Source organism: Chelonoidis abingdonii, chromosome 1 (assembly GCF_003597395.2).
Source record: "Chelonoidis abingdonii isolate Lonesome George chromosome 1, CheloAbing_2.0, whole genome shotgun sequence".
Classification (NCBI taxonomy): Eukaryota; Metazoa; Chordata; order Testudines; family Testudinidae; genus Chelonoidis; species Chelonoidis abingdonii.
In genome coordinates, this window is record NC_133769.1 from 148,096,363 (window position 1) to 148,114,761 (window position 18,399).

Consider the following 18,399-nt stretch of genomic DNA (forward strand, 5'->3'; position numbering starts at 1 on the left):
AAAGGGGCGTTAGCACCTATAAAAACAACTAGTTGCAAAAACAAAACAAAAATTAAAAAAAAATGTAAAAAAACAACCCAGAAAAACTCCCATCACACACCCATCACCATTTCGGATTTAGACATCTCCTGCCTGGTGTGACATCTTTGCTTTGCAAACAAGAGACCTGGGGAACTCTGTGGCTGTTACCCTCTAACTGGGTAAAAGGTTACACATCTTGTCTCGAGTAATTTTCCTCCTACTAGAAGATTTATTTTAAAATGTATCAAAATAAATTCCATTTGAAATAGAAATAATTACAGTCTATCCTGGGTCTCTATTCTCATACATGCTATTTCTCTCACATATTCCCCCACTCTAATTTCTTTGGAGTGAGGTTTTAAGTTCAGGATTAGCCACCATTTCCTAGATAGTAGGAGGGGGCAAGGAGAGAACTAGAAGAAAACCTGAATTATATTGTAACACTGAAAGTTAACACATAATCAGCCTCTTACATTACACCAGTTAACTTCATGTTTAATTTAATTGTTGCTCGTAACAATTTATTCAAAGATTATAAAATATAAACCAACAAGGCAGTTTTCTCTTAATTCCCATTTCCACCCAGTGAGCTCTGTGTGAAGTCACATTCTACAATAACTTAGGAGCCTTCCACTTCTGTGAGTTTGTTTCTCCCTGGACTCAGCATTTGTGTATCCTGTAGTCGGAACTTGGAATCTGATACATTCCCTCATTGGCTACCATCATTTGTTCAGCATGGAAGTGCTTGTTGTCCAACAAGGCAGCCAGATTGGGACCCACAGGCATGGAATAGCTCTGAAGCAATCAGATGTTTCTCTCTGTGCTTCATGAAACTTTGGATCCAAATGGTAAAAGACAGTTGTTCCCAATTTAATAATGGCGTCCTTTAGGAGTGTGCCAGTTAACTAGGGAGCAGTGTTCTAAAAATAGTTTACCTGGGCCACAGGTCACCATAGCTTCCATCTCGGGGGTGAAAATCAACCACCACTACCTGCAATTTCTACCTGAGGTCTTGTCAAATCTTTGACCTTACTTGGAGTAATTTTACACTTCTCTGATGTAGAATTCGTCACCAACCACACAACAGATCAGTAGCAATAGTAAGGTAGAACTCCTCCAACTATACCCTTTTATTTCTTTAATCTAGTGGCACAAATTTAAATTAGGGACTAAATTCAGGTGCGACTTAGAATCCCTGTAAGACATCAAATGTCAGGTCTCTATTAAAAATAAGTATCTTTTTGCAGCTATATCACATTCAACACGGATTTCATTTTCTACCCATTTGAAAATCTCCCATGGGTGAGCTGAAGAGAAATGTCACTTCCATTTTCCCAATCTCTACCTACATAGGGATTCCATTTCCCAAATAAGAGGCAACATGCATCTGATTACAAAGAAGATCTCTTCAGGAGCGCCCTGCTGCAGGGCCTGGGCCAAAACTGCTTTGGGAGCCCAATGCATGGGTATTTTGCTGAGTTACAAGTCATTTACTAGGGAATCCTCTTCCCAGCCCTTTAGAAAAAATATTGACCTAACCAACTGAACAACAGGGGGATTGGGATGGTGATGGGGAATAGGGGAATCCCTCTGACTTACCTCATCTTCTTCTGTTGTTACAGAGGATGAAATGACAGTTTTTCCTATCCCTGCCCTGTTCCTGCTCTTTCTTATTGTTCAATATATTTTCAGTGAGAAAAATGGTCATAAAAATATCTGCTCTCCAACACAACTTGAAGCAACATCAGAGCAACTGGGAATGAAACAATTTGTTTCCAAAAGGGCAACTCAATGACTAACAATTGCTTTGAAATGGGGGAACAGTATAACCATGATGCTCAGGGTTTGTTTAGACTAGGAAAAGTGATGGAGTTTAGGTCAGGTCAAGGGGAAAGCTAATGCCAAACACTGCTCCTGGACTGCATCTGCTCTACAACTATAATTGTTTTTTTACACCAAGATCATTAACTTGAGCAGCCAATGCCATGTACAGTCCTACTGGATGTAAGGCACAGGTACTTTTTGCCTCAGTGTACCTTGTTGGGATCAAACCTCTGGGAGCTGATGAACATTCCTGGCTCAAAAGGAAAGCAGTTGATAGAAAAGATCACACTGACCCCAAAGAAGGGTGAACTGCAAAAGGCAGGTAACTCATCTGGGGGAGCTGAGAGATCACGGTGAAGATGGTGGAAAATCACAATGTGGGAATTAGGAAATGTGATTTTTTTTTAAATTTTGCCCAGCCCTAGACAAGGGATTTATTACAGTTCTCATGTGGATTTTCTGATGTCTAATAAGGTTTGAGTGCTGACTGAAGCTTTTCCCACTCAAAGCACGTGTAGGGTGTCTCCCCTGTGTGGATTCTCTGATTTGTGATAAGGGCAGAGCTCCTATTGAACCTTTTCCCACACTCAGAGCATTCATAAGATTTTTCACCCATGTGGACTGTCTGATGTGTGATAAGGGCAGAGCTCTGATTGAAGCTTTTCTTGCACTCATGGCACATGCAGTGTGTCTCTTCCAAGTTGATTCTGTCACTTGTTATAAGGTCTGAGTGGCTACTACAGTTTTCCTCTGGCCTCTGCTGAGTCTCACAGGCTTTTGTTTTTTTGAGAGTGCACAACTCTCAGAAACATTCCCTTTGGATCTTCCTGATAATGTTCCATATGGTTCTCCTTGCTCAGCATCTTCCTGATGGGGTTTCTTCTCCTCATGCTGACTCAACATCTCATCACCTGATGGGAGACAGATAGAATCCAGATATAGGTCACTCCCTGTACCAGAAAAAAAGGAAGTCTCAGAGAGAGGAATGGAAAAAGGGATGAACAATCCAAAATTGTGTGGGAGAGATCAAACCTACCAGGAGCTGATTTCCCCCAAACCCTTCCCCAGAGGAGAGAGGAAGGGATCAGTTTTGGTCTGCATGTCATGAAAAGGCTTGGGGGAAAGTGAGACCGGGGAAGGACCTGCTGCCAGTTGTCAGTCAGAATAGGAGGGAAACCATGAGTGACATCTGCCATAATGATTCCTCATCTGCAGGGAACAATCTTGAACTTGGAGAGCTCACAGGGTCTTTGTAGAGCATCCTAAATGTTTCCTGCATTCCCAAACAGTTTTTGAGTTGGTTTAATCAATTCCTCACCTGTGAAGCTAGCTCTTGGAAGCACTTCTTTCTCAGAGCCCTGAAAGTCTGGGACCCACAGCTCTTCCCCTCATTCCAGCTGCGAGATCACATCAGGTTTGGAAACTGGAAAACCAACTCCAGGCAAAGAAAACGAAGGAGGTCAGTGGAATTTGTGGGATACTTGTCACAAAGAATAGTCCATGGTTTTAACCCCCAGCTCATTTTTAAGAAGTAACATCCCAAGGCCAGCTTCCTTGGCTCAAAGTGCAAGCAGAGTTATTATTATGAATCATATTCATTACCTTAGTGGCTAAGGGCCAACTAACAGTGGGTCCCCATTGTGCTAGGCAAAGTACAAATGAGAATAGTAGCTGGGCCATGCCCTGAAGAATTTACAATCTAAATAGACAAGACAGACACAGAATGCAGGAAGGGGTAGAACCCACTGTTAGAATAGAGATATTCAGGCCTGCCTGTAAAGCCTATTATTTAACAACTTAGGTGTATTTTTATCACTTTTAGCTAGTTACAGAGTTAATAAAACAAAGAATCAAAATCGCAGTCTGCCTGTGTATGGGTCTTCTCTCACTAGGATAGTCTGATGCCTTGTTCTTAGGCTAAGGCCTTTGGCTAAGCAGCAGGGGCAGCCATAAGCTGGGAAGCAAAGGGCCACATCTTAACATCCCAGTCACATGAAATAAGGTGGTATTGGAGTGTTTGGAATATGATTAAGTTTGGATAGTGCCCATCACCACCAGAGAAAGAAACAGATCTTAAGATGGTTAAAGAAAACTCAGTTTGATGGAATCCTGTCTGGCAAGAAATCACTTATCAATGGTTGTGAAACCCTCATTTCTGTATTGTTTTATCTTTATGGCCACCACTTTTACATTGTTAATCAGTCTGGTTCTCTAATTGTTTCTGTCTGCTGTATAATTAATTTTGCTAGGTGTAAGTTAATTAGAGTAGTTTGATATAATTGGTTAGAGAATTATGTTACAATATGTTAGAATTTGTTAGTTAAATTTCAGCACGATTGGTTAAGGTATAGCTGAGAATATTACTCTATAAACAGGAGAGGGAAGAAATATTGGAATAGTAGATTCTATGAATCATAGAATACCAGGGTTGGAAGAGACCTCAGGAGGTCATCTAGTCCAACCCCCTGCTCAAAGCGGGACCAATTCCCAACTAAATCATCCCATGACAGGGCTTTGTCAAGCCTCACACTTAAAAACCTTCTAGGATGGAGATTCAACCAACCCTCCCTAAGGTAACCTATTCCAGGGCTCATGCACCCCACTAGTGAACAGTGTTTCCTAATATCCAACATAAACCTAAACCTTCCCCACGCAACTTGAGATCATTACTTCCTTGTTCTGTCATCTGCTGCCACTGAGAACAGTCTAGATCCATCCTCTTTGGAACCCCCCTTCAGGTAGTTGAAAGCAGTTATCAAATCCCCCCTCATTCTTCTCTTCTGCAGACTAAATAATCCCAGTTCCCTCAATCTCTCCTCATAAGCCATATGCTCCAGTCTCCTAGTCATTTTTGTTGCCCTCCACTGGATGCTTTCTAATTTTTCCACTTCTTGTAGTGTTGGGCCCCAAACTGGAAACAGAACTCCAGACGAGGCCCCACCAATGTCGAATGTTTGTTAAGCGAGGGAACGGGAACAGGAACCGGGGACACTGGGTAAAGGCTCCATGGCATCAGAGCTGGGAAAGGAGACACAGGGTAAAGGCTCCGCGGCATCAGAGCTGGGAAGGGAACACTGGGGAACAGACTGTATCAGTGTATAGAGACTGGTGTGAAGGGCTTGGGAATACATCATCTTATAGGTGTAAAATTGTACAGACTACACCACCGCCCTGTGACATCATCAACAAAGTGCCCATTTGTGCCTGGGTAGCCGCCTTGCTGTGGGAGGGAGGAATGCAGCAAAGACTCAGGGTCGGTGGCCAGGGTCGCTCTGCATAGAGATGAGGAAGTTATATGAGGAGTGGGGAAATGAGTGGGAGAGGGAGGTTAAGAGTTAAAATAATAATTTTGGGGAAAAAATGTATAATGAAGTGAATCTGAACAGAAATAAAACTGGAGTGTGGGATCTAAAGCTTGGGTAGGGATTCGGGGTTAAAGGTCTAGGATCCCCCACAGCTCTAGATCCCCAAACTTCTCCTCCCTCCCACTGACCCACCCAGCCCGCTTCCTGGGTGCCATTCCTCCACACTCTTCTCCCCTTCTTCCCATTACTCTCAGCTGGCACCACCTCCCGGCAGCTTGGGAGCTTCTTGTGTTCCCTCCTCATCTCTCATTACCTCATCCCTCCCTGCTGCTTCTTAGCTCTAACCCTGTACGCACCCTCCCCAAGTCCTGGCACTCCAAAATTATCTACTCCCCCCCGTCTCCTCCCCTCCCACAGCTCTATTCTCCCTTCACTCATGGTGTCCTGAATGGCAACATTATACGCTCTCCTATCGAAAGAGGAGCTCATCTGACTCTCACACAAGCCATGCATCAGTCACACTCCTATTTACTCAATTTAGTATTCTACAGGTGGCATATTTTCCTCTTAAAATGAGAAAACAGCATGAAAGCTGTAGTTCAGGGGTCCCCAACGTGGCACCCGCGGGGGCATCTTAATGCGCCCGCATCCTGGCCCCTGGGAGAGCACCCACTGAAATGCTGCCGAATTTCAGCGGCATTTCAGCGGAGATGCTTTTCGATGACGACCTTGTCACCAACAAGTGATGTCACTGAGAAGTGTCTCTCCTGAAATTCGATGACGCTGCTTGCCGTTGACAAGTGACGTCATCAAGAGGTGTCGCTCCCGAATTTTGGTGGCGATGCCTCTTGATGACATCACTTGTCAACAGCAAGCGGCGTCATCAAGAGGCGTTGCCGCCGAAATGCCGCTGAAATTCAGCAGCATTTCGGCAGGTGCTCCACCGCCGCAGTGGTCCTTCCTCTGGAGCCCGCCAGAGGAAAAGGTTGGGGACCACTGCTCCAGTTATTAATGCAGTTATTAATGTATCCAATAAGGATACATTCAATGCGATTTTAAAATGACTGACAGCACCAAAAAGGCACATGTCCAAAAATTATTTTAGTAGGTGGGAGATAAGGAACAAAAAGGAGGGCAAGGAAACTTGTCAAAATTTGTATGAAAGGTATAGAGTTATTACTACTCAGGTTCTTTAGACACCCCACAACTTCTAATAACCCAGGGGACAGGACTCCTTACCCAGAAAAACTACTGTCTCATAGTTCTCCTGCATGACATCTCTGTAGAGGGCTCTCTAAGTGGGGTCCAGCAGAGACCACTCTTCTCTGGTGAAATACACAGCCACCTCCTCGAAGGTCACCGGCCCCTGAAACAGAAAGGGTCCAACACTCAGTACCTGCTGCCCCACTCACAACCCCACAATTCACAGAACAGCAGCACCAGGTAAATGGAAGCTCCGCGAGGCACATGTTAACAGAGTCCCACTCGATCTTGCTTAGAGCAGCCAGGAGGCATCAGAAGGTAGAAAGAGAGAACCTTTGTGTCTCCCAGCTGACAGATGGAGGCAGGGTCATCACATTTATCACATACCTACTAGCCAGAGCTTGATACAGGAGATGGGGCTGTCTCTGGACCCTACTGGTGGCTCCCTGGTAGGAATCCCAACACTCTCCAAATATATGTAAGGAAGGGAACGTCAATAGTAAAGAATACAAGTGAGAAGGTCAGAATGACCAATCATTGACAATAAGATGGAAGTTTTTAAAAGTATATTAAGTAACTAATTAATCCTAACAATGGTAGTGGTAAATTACTAGACGGAAATGGCAGAATTATAAAAAACAATGCAGAAGAGGTAAAAAAGTGTTCAATAAATACTTCTGTCCTGGATTTGGAGAAAAACAGATGTTGTACTCATATCATAAGATGCTGACACTCTTTCCATTCTGACAAGAACTCACAAGGACGTTAAACAGCAGCTATTAAAGTTAGACATGTTTAAATCAGCAAGTCTAGATAAATTGTATTCAAGAGTTTTAAAAGGCCTGGTGGAGGAGCATGGAGGACTGTTAATGTTGATTTTAATTAGAACTTGGAACACTGGGGAAATTCCAGAAGACTGGAATAAAGCTAATGCAGTCTCAATATTTTAAAAGTGTAAAAGAGATGACCCAGCTAATTATCAGTCTGACATCGATACTGGACAAGATAATGGAGCAGCCGATGCTGGATTATTAATAAAGAATTAACGGAGGGTAATATAATTAGTACCTATGTACAAAGGTTTAGAGAAAATAGATCCTATCAAACTAACTGGATAGCTTTATTGGATGAGATCAAAAATTTGGTTGTAGCTAATAGTATTCATGTAATATACCTAGACTTCTGTAAGGCATGTGACTTGGTTCAGCACAATATTTTAACTAAAAAACTAGAAAGATACAAAATAATTCATGGTCAAGTGGATTTATTTCTAGTGGGTTCCATCAAGGATTGGATCTTGGCCCTGTGCTATTTAACATTCTTATCAATGACCTAAAAGGGAATATAAAATCATCACTCATAAAGTTTGCAGTTGCCACAAAGATTGGGGGTGGTGGTAACATGAAGTGTCAGTAGATTCAGGCTCCAGCATTGGATGTCTGGGAAGTTTTCCCAGCCCTGGTTGGATGGTTATTTCCTGTTCCACAAAGAGGGGAAGTTCCATTCCCAACTCCTGTGCCTTGAAATTAGGCCCTATCTGACACTACAGCCCATATTCAGCATAGTGGTATGATTATAATAGGATTAGGTCATAATTATGATGCATTATGTGGAAGATGCATCATGCACTGTCATTGGAAAAGTTATGATTTGCTGAATAGGATTATCCTATTTGTGGGCGTAGATCATGTTTATATAGGAAGTTATGGATATTGACTATGTATCTGTATTTCAAATGTGCTTACTCTGGGTAACACTCACAACTAGACTTTCAGATACAACAATGAAGAAGCTAGACACTGCTAATGGCTCATCAACAAAGACAGTGGACCATGGGAGAGCTTAGCCTTCTTGTGAATGTTTCAGCCAGCCTAGGAGTTATGGCTACTATGACTCAGCAGGGCATGCTAGGGCATGTGACCAAACCAGATGACACTGACCTCCATTTTGGTTCCTGTATTTTTCCACACATTGAACTGGGAACTGAGTTTGGAACAATGCATTCCTGCCATGTGGAAAAGCTACATAAGGTGGGGTGTGACATCATCTCTTGGTCTCATTCCCCACACAAGAGAACTCCTGGAAACACGTGAGGAACAAAGACTGAAGTGGGAGAAGTGCTGATCCCAGGGTAAAGGGATTTCTAGCTTGTGTGTGGAAACTTGGTGGACTGCTTGTGCCATCAGTCAGGGTGAGAAATTGCTAATTCAAATTCTATCCATCTAGTAGGTTAGGTTTGGTTTGAGTTTTTGGTTATTTGCTAAGTAATCTGCTTTGATCTGTTTGCTATCACTTAGAATTGTTGGGATATGTTAGGGTTAAGTAAAAGAGCTGGGAACTGCTAATGTGCAGACATGGGATTAAGGGACAAAGGCATAAGCAGTCAGTAATTCTTCGCTTAATAAATAAGTTGCCATATTTTTCCTTTCCCTGTTGCTTGTAAGAACTGATAAGGATGCAGCTGCATGAGAAATGTAGTTGTTGGAATGAATGTCCTTTGTGTGAAAGAAAGTAAAAGGAATGTTATCTCCCCCTCCCTTCCTTTCCCAGCTACATATACAAGCCCTGGTTTATGGCCCCTTCCTCCATCCCCTGAGAACTTCTGATTAAGGAAATTTGTAACATCACATGAATGCAAAGAACTGTATTTTCAAGGTAAAAATGTCTGTATGACATGCGTAATCCCATGAATAATAGATAGGGGTGGGTAAACTAACAGTATGGGTGTTTCTATTACTTAATAGGGTTTTGGGGGTTTTGTAATGGATGTAGGCATGTACATACTAACTTAGATAAAAGGAGTGTGATGTAACTAATCCAGTGCTTACTCGACAATTGGGTCGAGGGGAACAAGTATCGCAATAAAGAAGCCTGTATTCATATCTGCCTCCAGGTCAACTTGCTCCTTTATTCTTCTAACAATAATCACTTAAATTCCATCTTTCTGCAGTTAATAAACTCGTTTTATGCTTTATCTTAACAAGTGTTGAGTATTTTGAGTGAAGTGTCTGGGGAAAATCTGAGCTTGGTTAGCACAAGCTTGCTGTGCATATCTTTACCATATCAAGGGGAAGGCAAATTATATTGATGAGCTTACATTATAGAAATCCCTGTGCACTATAATAATTCTGAATTTATATTACAGCAAGTGTGCAAGGTTGGAGAGCTAGGAAATTGGCTGTTGTCTTCTGTTCTTGAGTGGGTTAGGTAAAGCACTCAGGTAGCTTAGTTGGGTGCATGGCGCCACCTGCTGTCACGTTGGGTGATAACAGGCCCTGGAGAGGCTGGCTGAATCTCCAGCAAAGCAGTGTGAGAAGGGCCAGCCCAGCTTGAGGTTAGCGGGCACAGCGTTTTCTAGAAGACCCCCCAGTCTGCACCCTGGGGGTGACAACCCATCACACTCTAAATTACACAAGTCTCAGCGGGTTTGTCACATACTGTTATTTCCTGCCTCCCACCACCTGTAGCAGCTACCACCTTCCCATACCTTTACTGCTCCTCTCCCTCCAAGCAGAGCCCACCACCAACTCCATGATAATCTCTTATCTGAGCCAGCTCCATTGCAGCTGTTTTCTTGCCACTGGGAGGAGGGGATAATCTGGAGCGAACGTGGACGTTATTCAGGGTGAGAAGGGCAATGTGAGAGAATTCAGATAGGATTTTCGTCCATTCTACAAGCTGATTTCCCCCAGGATTTTCCCCTGCTAATGGACATTCTAGGTTCTGCCACACTGTGAAGCACAGAGTGACCTTATTCCAGTACAAGCCTAGCCTTCTCCCACCAGGGTGTAACCTTCTGACATGTGGTGAAACTCCCCCAGTAACAGAGTCTCTCTGTTACACTTATAAAGTTTGCGGATGATACCAAGCTGGGAGGGGTTGCAAGTGCTTTGGAGGATAGGATTAAAATTCAAAATGATCTGGACAAACTGGAGAAATGGTCTGAAGTAAATAGGATGAAATTCAATAAGGAGAAATGCAAAGTACACTGCTTAGGAAGAAACAATCAAGTGCACACATACAAAATGGGAAATGACAGCCTAGAAAGGAGTGCTGTGGAAAGGGATCTGGGGACCATAGTGGATCACAAGTGAAATATGAGTCAACAGTGTAATGCTGTTGCAAAAAAAGAAAACATCATTCTTGGATATATTAGCAGGAGTACTGTAAGCAAAACACGAGAAGTAATTCTTCTGCTCTACTTAGCACTAATTAGGCCAAAACTGGAGTACTGTGTCCAGTTGCAGGTGCCACATTTCAGAAGAGATGTGAACAAATTGGAGAAAGTCCAGACAAGAGCAAAAAAATATATATATTAAAGATCCAGAAAACATGACCTATGAGGGAAGATTGAAAAAACTGTGTTTGTTTAGTCTGGAGAAGAGAAGACTGAGAAGGGACATGATCAGAGTTTTCAAGTACATAAAAGGTTGTTACAAAGATATGTGAGAAAAATTGTTCTGCTTAACTTCTGAGGATAGGATAAGAAGCAATGGGCTTAAATTGCAGCAAGGGTGGTTTAGAATGGAGATTAGGAAAAAAAAAACAAACTTCCTAACAGTCAAAGTGGTTAAGCACTGGAATAAATTGCCTAGGGAGGTTTTGGAATCTTCATCATTGGGGATTTTTAAGAGCAGGCTGGACAAACACCTGTCAGGGATTGTCTACGATAATACTTAGTCCTCCCTTGAGGGCAGGGGACTGGACTAGATGACCTCTCGAGGTTCCTTCCAGTTCTATGATTCTATCAATCAAAGGCCAGGGAAGAGTAGAATCAAAGGAGTCACTCTGGGGGACTCCGTGTCATTGTCCTGAAGGCAGCTCTCTCAGGTTTACAAAGTGGTTTGATGCTCCAGCCTTTATACAGTCTCTCCTGGGAGTGCCCCTTTCAAGGGCTGGGCCTAGTTTTAGCTTCTGACAGGCATGACCCCGGGAGCTCTGAAACTGGGCCTTCTTGCCTCAGCACACCTTGATTCTTTCTGTGTCTCCCCAGCGAGTCCAAATGAGTAGATACTCCTCATAGCGACTGTGAACATAAGAGCTGCCCACTGCCTCAGACCAATGGTCCATCTAGCTCAGTGGCCAATGCCAGGTGCTTCAGAGGGAAAGAACAAAACAGGTAATCATCAAGTGATCCATCCCCTGTCACCCATTCCCAGCTTCTGGCAAAGAGAGGCTAGAGACACCATCCCTGCCCAATCTGCCTGTGACACTGGCACATGAAGTGTTAGCTTTTGCAAAAGCCCCCATGTCTTAATTGAATATGAACAAACACATAACTGGAATCAGTCTGACTCACTTATGCTAGTATTGTTAAAACAGGTATTAGGATTATAAGAATGTGTTTAGACTTCATTGAATACTCGTGAGTTGCTGCCTGGGATAATATCTGACTAGTTGTATTGTGAGCCTCTGTGGCTCTGTAAATCACCAGAGGAGAGAGACTACCTATGTAAAGTGCTGATTGGCAACAGAATCCATTACATCCTGCCTGGCAGGAAAGGTCCATCAACACCAGATGGACTACTACAGGATGTTAAAGACGACAAAAGATTGTTGTTGTGCTCTTGCCTTCCCATTAGCTGAGTTTGCAGCTCAGAGCACATGGCAGGAAGGGGATAAAAAAAACTCATACAGAAATGTAGTGAGGCCGTGTGGCTCCCTGCTGCCTCAGAGGAGGAAGAGCCCATCCGGAGGCTGGAGTGGGTGGAGCTAGGGAGTGCTAAGCCGCCCCTCAAAGGGTCAGGCGGCGACCCAGAACTATAAAGGCTGGCCTTCAGAGCTCAGTAGGAGCCCAGCCGCCGGAGAGAACAGACATCCCTAGTGGAGCCTGCAACTGTGAAAGCCCCGTGGCCCAAGGTGCCCGCTATCCGGAGGATTTGCCAGACAGGCCTTGCGCCCACTATCCAGAGGAGTTGCCGGGCCTGCCGATCAACCCCTGCCCTGAAGAACCCAGGCTCCTGGATTCCCCCAGAGGCCAACACCAAGACCCAGGGAGGGCCCAAGGGGGAGTGTGGAAGTAGCCTAGGGGCAGCCGACCCCAGTCTAGCTGCAGCACTACCAGAGCCTATGTTGGTGTGTTGCAGCCAGGATCCCCACTGACTATGCAGCGGGCCTTCTGCTGCTGCTAGGGCCCCGGGCTGGGACGCAGTGGAGTGGGAGGGCCTGCATCCCCCCTGCCACCCAACTCCTGGGTGGCAGACTCCCCCTCTCCCTGGCCTGAGGAGGCTTGGACCTACTGTTACTGCTCAGCCCTGACTGAGGGCCTGAGCTCCTGACTCAGCGTTTGTTGCCCCGCCCTGACCTAGGGCCTGGGCTTAATACTGCTGTACTTCTTGCTCAGCCCTGATTTAGGGCCACAACCCAGACTTAGCATTGTTGCCCCGCCCTGAGCCAGGGCTGGGCTGACCAGGTTTTTGCTGGCTACAGCAAGGGCTACCGAGGGAGACCCCATGGCTGGACTAATTCCCCGGGATCAACTGTGGGTAGTGAGCCAGTGTGGCTCCCCGCCGCCCCAGAGAGGCTGGAGCCCCGGCAAACCCTTGTACCAGAAGGAGCAGATTATCTGTATGCTGCTTGGACTCTAGAGGGGGGCAAAGTTTCTAGGCAAAAGGAAGAGATTCCCAGCTGCTTAGCCTGGGTGTCATAAGGAAGAGATAGAGCAACTCCAGCAGAGCATGGGGGCTGTGGGCACGGATAGCAGTTCTGGAGCTGGGCCTCTGTTCCCTCCAGGTCCCATGGCAGAAGGCTCTGGAAGCATCAAGTGGGTCCATCACTGCAGGGGAAGGTTGGGGTAGTGTCCGAGATCGGGGTGAGGATTGTGGGGGGTCCATGCTCAAAAATGGGGAATGGAATTCACCTCCCCACCCCTCTGCAGAGCTCAGCATCAAGGGATTTATTCAGTGAAGTGAATTTCACTCTGGATGACTTTGAGCCACCCACTGAAAGATCCTTGTTCCACAATGGCCACAGGAGTTTACTAGTACTCCCTCCCCAGATTCCCGGGGACAGTTAGAGATAATTAGTGGGAATCAGAACATGAAAATTCACTAAGAACAATGATATGTATGTTTATTATTAAATCCCCAGACACCCACCAATCCCATTCTTCCTTTCGATGAGCTATAAATATCTAAGGGACTCAGCTACTGATCCTGCAGTCAGTTCCTGCCCTTCCCTACTTTTTAAAGCAGCACTTTTAAGAACAGGCCAGGGAAACATGTAAATACTTTGAACCAAATTCCAGAAGCTGCTGACATGGAGAAGTTAAAATGAAACTAAGGTTCCGTCTCTCCAAGGACCTCGCCCCTAGTGCAAAATAATGGACATTCCCCAAAAATCTGAAATGGCCACTTCATAACTGATAATGTTATTATTCTGTTCACTTCCGGGAATTACCAATAAGAGAAGTAACCCAGTGAAGGTGATATCCTGAGAGATAAAGATCTCATGTGTCTTTAGATCACACCGATTTGTAATCTGGAACTTTATACACTGAAATGCCTAATTCGTAGCCCTACGGCAATTGCCTGGTGTCACTACAGGGCAGAATTAAGGTTGGTGCCTTAGCTGTGAATTCCCATCCCCTAGCATATTGCCATTGCTGTTAAGTGGGTTTGACAAAATTCATTTTGTCTATTTCTTTCTTTTAATTTCAATAGATAGCGATATTTATTTTTAAGCCCTTTTTTCAATGTTTATAATTTCAATGTTCAGAGCTCTGAGAAGTTATGGGGGTTGTCAGACAACAATTATTTATTTAAACCCATTGGGTTTCCAAAAGCCAAATCATATACCTGTTCAAGAGAAATTATCAATGTCACACGCAAAATATACAGTGTAAATATCCTTAAATCAAACTTAACTTTCTCCAGAAGCATTTCTGTATATTACCTATATAAATATTTTTTCATCTGTGTATGTGTACAGTAAAATCAAGATTTACTGCAATTTATTCATAAAAATCCAATCCTTTCAAGCATAATTTTAAGTAATGAAATACTTATTTTCACTTCCTAGACTGTCATGCATCCGACTAAGTGGGTATTCACCCATGAAAGCTCATGCTCCAATACATCTGTTAGTCTATAAGGTGCCACAGGACCCTTTGTTGCTTTTATAGATCCAGACTAACACGGCTACCCCTCTGATACTAGACTGTAATGTTTCACTTCAGGATAATTACACCCTCCCTGTGATGTATTTCACTCTCAGTATCATAACTCCCTTGTGATGTAGCTCCTGTCTGGGAGCTTTGCTGAGGCCAGTGGCATTATGATCAGAAGGTGACACACTGACAGATAAGCAGAGACACATGGAGGAGGGTGGAGGATGAGGTAACATGGAGGCTACCAGAGTTGAACATGGCCCTAAGAGCAAACGACTTCTCAGTCTCTCCTCTCTCCCACCTCCCAGAGTCAGTAATTCTGATAAATTGTTCCCTGAAATCTAAATAGCCCCAGTATGAGAGACAGTGATTAACGTCTACTCAGGACCAAGTATCCTTAGACATTCCCAGACTGGTGTATTTCTAACCTGATCTTAAAGATTTCTAGTGACGGCAATTCCACAACCTCCCTTGGAAGCCAATGAAATGCAAACAGAGACTTAAACAGTATTGCACACACACATTGGGCTTGTGGTTAAGGGGAGAGGCAACAATTCAAACAATCTGGGTTCCGTTCCCAGTTTGCCCCAAATTCTCCACGCAAACTTGAGCAAATTACTTCAGATCTTTGAGTTTCAGTTTCTCTATCTGCAAAATGGAGTCACCTCCCACCATTTGCCTATTTAGCCTTTGAGCCTTTTGTGGCAAGGACTCTTTGTCACAGTGGGCACGTCTACACTGCAGTCAGACACCAGTGGCTGGCTCATGCCTGCTGACTTGGGCTTACATTGCTCAAGCTGCAGGGCTGTTTAATTATGGTGTCGATGTTCCAGCTTGGGCTGCAGCCCAAAGTCTGGCATCCTCTCACCTCGCAGGGTCTTACAGCCTGGCTCCAGCCCGAGTCCAGACATCTACACTGCAATTAAACAGTCCCTTGGCCTGAGCCCTGAGAGCCTGAGTCAGCTGGGGGGTTTTAACGGTAGTGTAGCGATACGCTTAGTGTCTGTTCAGCACCTGTCACAATGGGGACCCTGATCATGGTCAGCCTCTGTGCAGAGCCCTGACCAACACGGGGCGTGAGCTCATTTGGGGCTCTGCAACTCCTGGCATTAGAGGATCCCCGATTTTGTTTAGGGCCCCTGCAGCATCTGGCAAAATGTGGGGGCAGGATCTCTGTCAGGTTCTGTGCAGTGCCCAGTAGAGTAGTGCGACCTGATCTTCGTTAAGATCAGTGCAATGTCAGACCCAACGGGAACACAGATCTCAATCGAGGTCTCTGAAGTGCCCAGCACAATAGGCGCAGCAATTTGGGTCACAGTCATGTGCTGCTTGGCACAAGAGGGGGGCCGTGATCTTGGTCCAGGTCTCAATTTTACCTGGCACAACAGTGGAGTCTGATGTCACCTGGGGTCTCTTCAGTGCCTGGCAGAACAGGGCCATGCTCAGTACGATAAGAGCCTTGATCTCAGTCAGTCACCTGGAGAGAAAAGTGGGAAGATTTTCGAGAATTTGATACCAGTATTTCGGAACTGAGGAGAAAATGGGGCTTAAACTAAATATTTGCCAATGTAAGGGATAAGCATCAACATGTGGGGAGATTTTATATTACCATTCAAGAGAAAAGATGGGAAATTTGAGGGGATTATACAGCGATATTGAATCAACAACAAAATGAGACGGATTCTTCTTGCCTCAGGGCTGGTCTACACTGGGAGTGGGGGGGAATCGATCTAAGATATGAAACTTCAGCTATGTGAATAGCGCAGCTGAGGTCAAAGTATCTTAGGTCGATTTACCTCAGGTCCTCACTGCATGGGATCGACGTCCGCGGCTCCCACGTCAACTCCGCTATTGCTGCTCGCTTTAGTGGAGTTCTGAAGTCAATGGGGAGCACGTTTGAGGATCAATATATCACACCTAGATGGCTGCACTATATCGATCCCCGAAAAATAGATCGCTACCCCCCGATACAGCGGGTAGTCTGGATGTACCCTCACACTCACACGTCCAGGAGGGAGCCCTGGGTGATGTCTTTTCACAGGGGAAAAGAGTGGGGCTGGAGTCAGAAAGTTGCTGGCTGGGGGTGCAGTGGGGTCTGGAAATGTGACTAGCAGGTGCTGGGGCGGGAGGGACGGGGAGTAGCTGGGACTGGGAAACCTGGAGCTGGGATGTCTCCATGTGGGACACTTGCTCCTCCCTTCCCTTCCTGGGCCTTCCCACGCCCTGTTGCCAGCAAAGTGGCCCCCCCAGCCCAACCCAGAGGTGTCCCTGTCTCAGGGCTCCCCCAGCCTCTGCCCATTAACCCTCTGCCCAGTTCAGGAATCACTCAGGGGAACCATTTCCCTCCTACACAAGGACAAATCACTGCAGGGAAAAATGGGGGGAAACATCCCAAACCTGAGATTTGAACTGGACATTGGCGAAGTGGAGAGAAAATGGGGCACAGTCAGGGTAGGAGAACAGGGAACTTCTCAGGGATTTGAGGGAAGAGGGGGGTCACCCTGGCTGTTGCTCGTTGCTCTCCAGAGAGAAAGGGGGCAGGACGGGGGGTCCCCACAGGAGGAGGCAGCGGTAAATCCGAGGGGATCTCAGCCCCCCCCCTTTCTCTCCCCGCTCCTCGGGGGTCACCTGCTCTCCCCCCCCCGGCCGTGTCCGGGCTGCACAGACACTTTCCACCCGCCCCTTTCCCAGGTCTCCCCCCGCGCGCAGCCCCTGCCCGGCCCCATGCGGGGACAGCAGCTCTGAGCCCCTCGCGGGCGCTCGGGCAGAGTCACCGCCCGGCTCCGGTACCTAGAGGCTGCAGCACGGAGGGGGGCGGGGGGGTTAACAAAGGTCTCGCCCGCCGCGATCTGCGCAAGACCAGAGCTCCAACGACACAAACATTCCTCCTTTCCCCGTCTGACGTCACTTCCGCTCCGAGAGCGTCAGAAACTACATCTCCCAGCCTGCCCCAGGGGCGCTTCCGCCCTCTCCGCAGCTCAGGTGAGGGGGGGATTTTAGCAGGGAAAATTGCGCGTGCTCCGTGCGAGCCCCGGTGGGGGTGGGAGAACAAAGCTGCTGCTGCCGCCTGCGGGTGACCCAGTGAGTGAGAGACCCCGGGGGGGGGGCGCTGGGGCCGGGCAGGAAAGTGACTCTCTGCCCCGGGAATCTGGGAGAAGCCTCGGAGCCGCCTCGGCCCCAGGGGAGCTGCAGCAGGATCCGCCCCGGCCCCGCTCGGATGGGGGGGCGGAGACTGGGGCCCGGCGGGGCGTCCCTGTGGGGGGAGGGGGATGTCGGGCAGGGAGGGGAGAAGCCGGAGTTGCAGGGGGGGGAGGGGAAGGTCAGTGGAGGGGGAGTTGAACTGTTTGTGCAGCCTGGAAATCCCCGGGGGGGAAGGGGGGAGGGGAGTTAATTGGATCCTGTCCCTGTTTGTGCCACTTGCCTCTCACCCCCCGATACAAATTTTCTCTAGTTCTGCCCCTTTTCTCGCTCAGTGTCTCACACGGGGCTATAAAATCCGGGGAGATTTCTCCCCCCCCCCATGATCCCCTCTCTTGTCTCCCCTGTTTCCCCTCTGGTCTCTCTATGATTCTCAAATGTCAATTTAAAATCTTCTCTAATGAGGGGCATTTTCCCACCCATTTTATCTGCAGGGATTTGTCCTTGTTAAGGTGGGAAATTGTTGCCCTGGATCATTCCCCAGAACATGGCTGCCCCTGGCGTGTGGATGGGAGGAGATGCCCGTTCTCTGCCAGGGAGGGGCACGTGTCTCCCATGGGGACTGCCCGGACCCCGGTTTCCCAATCCCAGTTACTGCCCCCTAACTACCAACACAGTTGCCTGCAACCATCAGTTGCCAGTCACCTGTCCATCCCCCACTGCTGCCCACTTCCCTCATCCAGGGACCTTCCAGCTCCAGGTCCCCCTCTCATACCCTCTTAAAGCAGCTCCTCAAAGGGC

General features: G+C 46.6%; 1 protein-coding gene and 1 long non-coding RNA gene across 11 annotated transcripts in view; one reads left to right on the forward strand and one right to left on the reverse strand.

Annotated features, from left to right (window-relative positions):
• LOC116833757 (uncharacterized) overlaps positions 1-18,399 on the forward strand; it is a 660,803-nt gene that overhangs the window by 91,925 nt on the left and 550,479 nt on the right. Inside the window, exon 1 of one of the 10 annotated variants that reach the window (XM_075069363.1) lies at positions 17,420-17,442. The exons of the other annotated variants lie outside the window; for them this stretch is intronic. The gene's annotated coding sequence lies outside the window, so the exon portion shown is untranslated. Of the gene's footprint in view, positions 1-17,419; positions 17,443-18,399 lie in introns of those variants that run through there. 10 annotated transcript variants of the gene reach the window in all.
• On the reverse strand, positions 231-17,360 carry LOC116833848 (uncharacterized). The gene is made up of 4 exons (XR_012656871.1): positions 17,251-17,360; positions 15,865-15,937; positions 3,164-3,280; positions 231-2,795 (listed from the first exon to the last, which is right to left on the reverse strand). It is a non-coding gene; the product is annotated as an uncharacterized LOC116833848 (long non-coding RNA).